Below are 7,500 nucleotides of genomic sequence, written 5' to 3'. Positions count from 1 at the left end.
GAATAAAATATCTACTGAGCGACATCACGACAAAGGGTCCACATACATGTTGTACCTCATATTCAGTCTGTCGCCAAAGTGAACTATGGGAACAATAGGGTTAACTTTCCTTATCTATCGGTTGGCACTTTACCTCTAACCACGGATGCCGTCCGGTGATTTTATTACTTTATTAATTTCCATGGTACATACTGATAGCAAAAGGGTTCATTTACGAAAAGAATGTATTCAAATCTACCAGACCTTGTGTGTATTTACATGTTTAATGAATACAATCAAGGCTTAAGGGAGCATCGCCAGCGATCATTCAAACAATTCTGGTACATGAGTGAATTTAAGTAAATATTCTAAAAGAATCTCTATGATTGTAGCAACATTCATATAAAGTTATACAGCTGTATTTCGTTTTTATTTTCTATACAAAATAAAATATATAAAAAAATATTGGCAACCTCTGGCAACCCCATTGCATAAAGAATACACTGTATATTAAAATAGCGTCAACATTTCTATAGCTATTTCATTTTTTGTTACAGAATAGTATTTATGAAGATATTTAGCAACTCTTCCCACCAGCATACCCCACAAAGACGGTGGAAGGGGCATCAGTACTCTTAAAAAGGTCAAAGTAAAGTGACGTCGATCCTGGCGCTCTCACCGTACGCCACAATTTGTTGCTGTGATCATGGGAAAATTAACAAGAAATAAGAGACTGAAGCGGCAGAATAAAGAGAGGGCCCGCGAGTGCCTGAAAAAGAAACAAGAAGGAAAAGCAAAGAGAAGAAAAGCATCACAGCTACACCCAGCACTCCGCAAGCATCTACTAGCCACGTCCACCTTACACCTCCACCCACGCCACACCACTCACCCTCACCTCACACCTCATCAGCAAAGAAGAGGAAATTGGAGATTTGCTATGCATCACAACCACCAAATAGATGTTCGCGAAAAATGGTCGCAAATTTAAATCCCCCGTCCTGTAAAGTTTAAGTTTTCGTTCTTTCTGTTGTGATATCTTCGGTTGTTCTTTATGGATTTTTTTATTTTTTTTTTATTATTTGAAAGAAAATATCATGCTCTTTATGCTCTTTATTTTCTACTGTAAAAAATAAAAATAATTTTATTTATGAAACCTGAATTTTGCAGCATTTCTTAATTATTCAGAGAAACGCATATATAAAAAATCAGAGGTATTAGTTTGATAAAATGTATTCAATAACTTTTGTTCCCCAGACTCTAAGCTTTCATTTCATACCAAGCTGAATGATGTGGAGGGATTTTCCATTAAGTAATTAGGGCTTCAATAGAGCTTCACTATATCTTCACTATGGTTTATATATACATGGGGGGAACACAATACCAAGAGGAATTATACACTAAATTCATTAAATACATATTTGAAAATTTAATTTCACCTACTCTCTAAAGCGACGTGATGCTCCCTTAAGTCTAAATCCTGAAGGGATGTCTATGGTATTTCTAGAACCACAGGGTTAGTAAACAGCCTAAAACTATATAGATCATTTGGGGTTTAAACCTACCGGTGGCTTTTGCCGGTTACCTGAATGCCGCGGATCTAATGCAAGAAAGACCAGGGGCGACGGATTGATTCTTTGGACTTGCGAGCATTATGCTTTTCGTTTAACCTTATTCGAGCTATCGCCACATGATTTTGCTCAAGTTAGTTAAGAGTAATATCTAGACTCGAAAGGGTTAGATGATCGTGGAGAGGGGGCCTGTTTTTCTAGTTTCTAGAAGAAGAAGAAGAAGAAGAAGAAGAAGAAGAAGAAGAAGAAGAAGAAGAAGAAGAAGAAGAAGAAGAAGAAGAAGAAGAAGAAGAAGAAGAAGAAGAAGAAGAAGAAGAAGAAGAAGAAGAAGAAGAAGAAGAAGAAGAAGAAGAAGAAGAAGAAGAAGAAGAAGAAGAAGAAGAAGAAGAAGAAGAAGAAGAAGAAGAAGAAGAAGAAGAAGAAGAAGAAGAAGAAGAAGAAGAAGAAGAAGAAGAAGAAGAAGAAGAAGAAGACGACGACGACTCCAATACAGTCCAGACAATTCCCGACAAAGAAAAGGAACAACAACAAGAACAAGAATTCCTTTACGGCTGCCACGTAGGAGCGGCGGTCCCTCTTCCGTGACTGGTGCCAAAGGAGAGGTCAGATGACTGGAGAGAATGGCAGCAGTGCCAAGCGAGGTGTTCTTTCGCCCCGAAGTACCGCAGTTCCCACCAGGGCGGGGCTGGCCGGATCCGGAAGTGTGTCCTGGTCGCCAGAACGAAAACCTCTGTATTTTATCTCCTATATCAGATTCCGAGTGTCAAGTATTCCAGTGCTGTGCGTGTGTTCGTGCGTGTGTTTGTATACACGCATTTGTGTTTACTATGTGCTGTTGCTGTTCTTGTATTTGTTGGATTTGGTAGGTGGTGGTGAAAGTGGTGGTTGTGGTGATGGTTGTTGTTGTGGTGGAAGTGGTGGTAATAATGATAGTGGTATTGGTGTTGCTGTTATTGTTATTTTTTGTGTATGTATCTTATGTATGCTCTTACCGTTGTTGGTGTTGTTATTATTATTGTTGTTGCTGCTACTACTGCTGTTGTTGTTTGTACATACATAAGTGCGCGCGGTTATGCATGCGCGTGCACGTACTTACACACTCATGCGCGCATGCGCGAGAGGTAGGGAATAAACTAATCAGTGTGGTTACCCACTGCTCAGGAGAGAACCTGGCATCATCCATCGCGGCTGTCATCCACAGCATCCATCATCAATTAATTCACGTGATGAAGGCTCTCCCTAAGGAATGAAGGCGGCACAAAGAAAGCCAGAAGACCTCTTAATACCCAGCCACTTCTTAGACGATGAACGTGTATGAATGGGCTGGCTAGCTACCTAGGAAGGTCTAGATTGTGTGCAATCAGGAACTCGAGTACTTGGAAACTAGAAACATTTGATAAATGAGATGGTCGATTCGGCCTAGAAGATGATGTACAGTTAGTGTATAGATCATTATCTTATCAAGAATTTCTTAATCTTGGACATTTTTAATTTCTATGTTTCGGATATTCGGATTTTTTCGTTACCAATGTTAGATTTCCTCATTCTATAGGATTACAAACGAAACAACAATCTACTTAACAGAACTAAATGAATATATATATACATATATATATATATATATATACATATATTATATATATATATATATACAATATATACATATACATATATATATATATATGTATATATATACATATGTATATATATATGTATATATACATATATATATATACATACATACATGTATATATATATATATATATATATATATATATATATATATATATTTATATAATCAACTAAGATTCTACTTATTCAAGAAATTTTAAACTATCTATAACGTTAAAATTTACTAGAATCTATATTTATGGGTAAGATATTTATCAAGTTCTCTCCTGTAAAACAAATTACATTTTTCACCATCAATATATCAATATTAAATTGCTTCACTATTTGTTTTGTGACCACCCTAACCTGGATATAAGTACCGAATTTGTAAGAAGTATTTATTCAATTACGTTCATATTAGAAAAAATAAACTCATCATACATAAAGAAAATATAAAGTGAGCTAAATTATTCATAATTATCATAAAAGAAATTATTTATCATAATCATATTTACATACATACATATATCATATGTGTGTGTGTGTGTGTGTGTGTGTGTGTGTGTGTGTGTGTGTGTGTGTGTGTGTGTGTGTGTGTGTGTGTGTGTGTGTGTGTGTGTGTGATGTTTTCCAACCTACTTTCCTGATTCGTGCTCGTGTATTTTTCAAGAAAAAGATAATCACGTTCCTATATCCCATTCTAGTGTAATTAGATGATCGTAATTCACAAAAATTAACAAGCTTGCAGAGTACCCACGGAACCAAATACATTAAATACTCGTTAGTCTAACCCCCCAAAAACACTCTCTATCCTTCCCGCACTTCCTCTCTACCTCTCTCTCTCTCTCTCTCTCTCTCTTACTCCCTCTCTTTCCCTCACCCTCTCTCTATCTCCCTATCGGTGCTTTCTCCCTCTCTTTATCTTTTCCCACCTCTTTTTCTCTTTCCCCGTCCCTCCCTTTCTCTATTACCTTATTCATCCTTTCCCTCTTCCCCTTTCTCTCTCTCTCTCTCTCTCTTTCTTTCTCTCTCTCTCTCTCACTCACTCTCTCCAGCTTTTCCCATTTCTCTCTCTCTTTCTCCTTCCTTCTCTCCTCCCTCCCTCCATCTCGCCCTCTCTCACTATCCCTCTCTCCCTCCACCTCCCTATCCACCCCTACCTCCCTGTCCCTCTCTCCCTCCACCTTCACATCCACCCCTCTCTCCCCTTCCCTACCTATTTCTCTGTCTCCTCCCAACTCTTTCTTCATCCTTTCCTCACCTCCTCTTCATCTCTCTCCTCTACCCAGATGTCTTCCTTCCTCTGTACTTTCTCACCTCTCTCTCTCTCTCTCTCTCTCTCTCTCTTCTCCTTTCTTCTCCCAGCTGCCTCTCCCTATCTCTCTCCTCCTCCTCTCTCTCCCTCTCTTCATATTTACTGGCCTATTTCTTCTCTTTGTCTTTCTGTAAAAATCACTCAGCGATCTGCAAGCTGTGATACTTTATGTGGCAGTTTAGTGCTCTCACGGCTCCATCCATCACGGTCTTAAGAGTGCCTCAATAAATTTCCTTCTCGTGGATGTAAACATGGCCGACCAGAGGATCCGTGATTTCATTTCTGGGGAAGATACTGTGTATGTGCTCGTTGGCGGAATTAGCTTACCATTTAACCGATATGATATCATATATGTTACACGATTTGTTATGTCTGATATATGTGATATATGTTATTATATAAGAAATTATATACGAGATACTCGTATATATAAGGTTTATGATGATATATGATATACAAAATTATGTGATATATGATATACAAAATTATGTGTTATATGATATATGTTTTATGATAATACATACTATATGGTGGAACATGACATGACATGAAATGATGGATATGATGCATGGTGCGATATATACAGTATATAATATTACATATGATTTGATATGATATACGATATGATTTGATATATATCTTATATCGTGTTCCATGGCGCACCTTTAGAAATGAGGAATTCATATAATAAAGACTTAAATATGTTTGTCTGTTTCTTTGTTTTGAGACACCATGATAATTTCTCTACACTTTTTTTTTCATCAAACCTATTATGAAGGTTCACGTCCACCCGAGGATAATCGAAGGACAAGAAAACCCCGTTTCTGGGTTCTTTCCAGTATCGGTTTCATGCCCCAGACGACATCTGATACCATCGACCCCTTCAAGGCTGCCAGAAGAGGCTGGGCAACAGCATCGCAGATAGCTATCAACGAAGTAACAACTCGCCCAATGTTATAGATGTATTGTATACAATAACGCACGCATGAAACACAATATATACTCTGTAAAGGATTTTTAGGAAAACCCTATTCTAGCTGTGACGTTCCACAGGGAGACGGAACTGCTCGGCCAGACAAAGGATTACAAAGGCGGAGCATGCCAACAGATCTTTTGGTCCATATCTAGGTCGGATGCGAAAAAAATCATAATAATAAATAAATAAATGAATAAATAAAAACTATGATAATGTAAATAAATAAAATACATAAATAAATGCATAGGTATAGTTAAATAATAAACATACAGGTAAATAGTAAATAATAATAAATTGACATATAACTAATAACAAATGAGAATCGATCAAATAATAATAAACAAACGGACAAATGATAACAAAACAGCTTAGGGAACAACAACAACAGCACCAGATACCTCTTCTAGGTATACAGTCCACTAGTACCCAGTTCTAGATGAACTGTTACCCCATGTGTACATAATTTAGTAACGAGTATTTAGAACATCCATGAGTCCTTGGGTTCTTGTACACGAGCGGCAATGTTTCTGATTGAATAGAATGATAATGACAATTATGCTTGTATGGATTTTAGATTTACTAAATAAGCATTTACCATAACTTGTAAACATTGTATGGGATAGAGACTGCACAATTTTTATGTTAATACGTCATAAGAAGGGGGGGAGATGTCTTTAATAACACCTCTATGGACTAGATTCACGTATCATTATTTTCTATGATAAGCAAATAATCTCCACACTCAAATTTTTGTATGATTTATAAAAACGTTCATCATCGTTCGAAGTAACGTTCTTACATTCAAAGAAACAATCATAAAAAATGCCCATTTCCTTGATTTCTGGGTCTTTGTTACCTATGCTACCTGCCGCCAGGCGATTTTATTCAGCTGAGGGACACCGCCTCAACTGCGGAAAGCCTAAACGCCTTTTGGGCTAACCCCGATTACGTATTCCAGCGTGCCAAACGGGTTAAAACGATCTAATTGTCAACGCCAATCATTAACTGGATAAATGAAATGAAATTCAATTTTGTTGAAAGACACCTTTCAGTGGTTCAGACTAATTTCATCAAAATGATTAATTGAAGTTTATATATATTTCTAAATGCTCAATTTTTATGACAACTACGTACACACACACACACACACACATATATATATATATATATATATATATATATATATACGTGTGTGTGTGTGTGTGTGTGTGTGTGTGTGTGTGTGTGTGTGTGTGTGTGTGTGTGTGTGTGTGTTTTCTATGTTGATGCCCTTGATAAATGTTGCTTTGGTTAAACGCACCTTAGTATTTTGCATTTTTTATTTGCATCATGAGACTCATGACTGTCCTCTCACACCCAAACAGGGCATTCTAGTCTCGAGAGAGCCCTCACTGCCTCAACAGTATACCAGACTAAGTGTTTTGGTAAACGTAGGGCTAACGTAATACTGAGTGTGGGAGCGTCAACAGGGCTGGACATTACTACCTATATTATATTATATTATATATATATATATATATATATATATATGTCAATGTATTTGGGCAGGAGTTTTTCTCTAATGCATGTTTCATTAAAAGTGTAAAGGAACTCTAGTATAAAACTCAGATCTTTACTAGACTCATCGGATTAATTCTTATCACTATAGCTACTGAAGAAGGGTCTTGAACCCGAAATCGCGATCTAGCTAATATGACTACATACAGCCAGGTCATAAATTTCCTTCCTAAGGAACACAAATGCATAATAAGGTATATGGAAAATACCTTAAGAAAATTATTAATGCACAACTAGCCATCACTTTTAATGAAACATATATATATGTATATGATGTAACGATCAAAATCCTTCATTGGGGCTGAGGCTCGTGCGTCCGCCGAGCCAAGAAGACATTGTCTTTGTAGTACAAATTATAGTACAGAATATTGTACAACGGGCTTTGATTAAAGGATAACCACCGTGCCCAGGTACAAATTTGCCTTTTTTCTCTCGTAATGTTATCTATTTTTATGAAAAAAATATATATATATATATCTTAAAAGTAGTTTTTG

Source organism: Oratosquilla oratoria, chromosome 8 (genome assembly GCF_046742065.1).
Source record: "Oratosquilla oratoria isolate Oo_2021 chromosome 8, ASM4674206v1, whole genome shotgun sequence".
In the NCBI taxonomy this organism is placed as follows: domain Eukaryota; kingdom Metazoa; phylum Arthropoda; class Malacostraca; order Stomatopoda; family Squillidae; genus Oratosquilla; species Oratosquilla oratoria.
Note: the sequence above shows the minus strand (reverse complement) of the source record.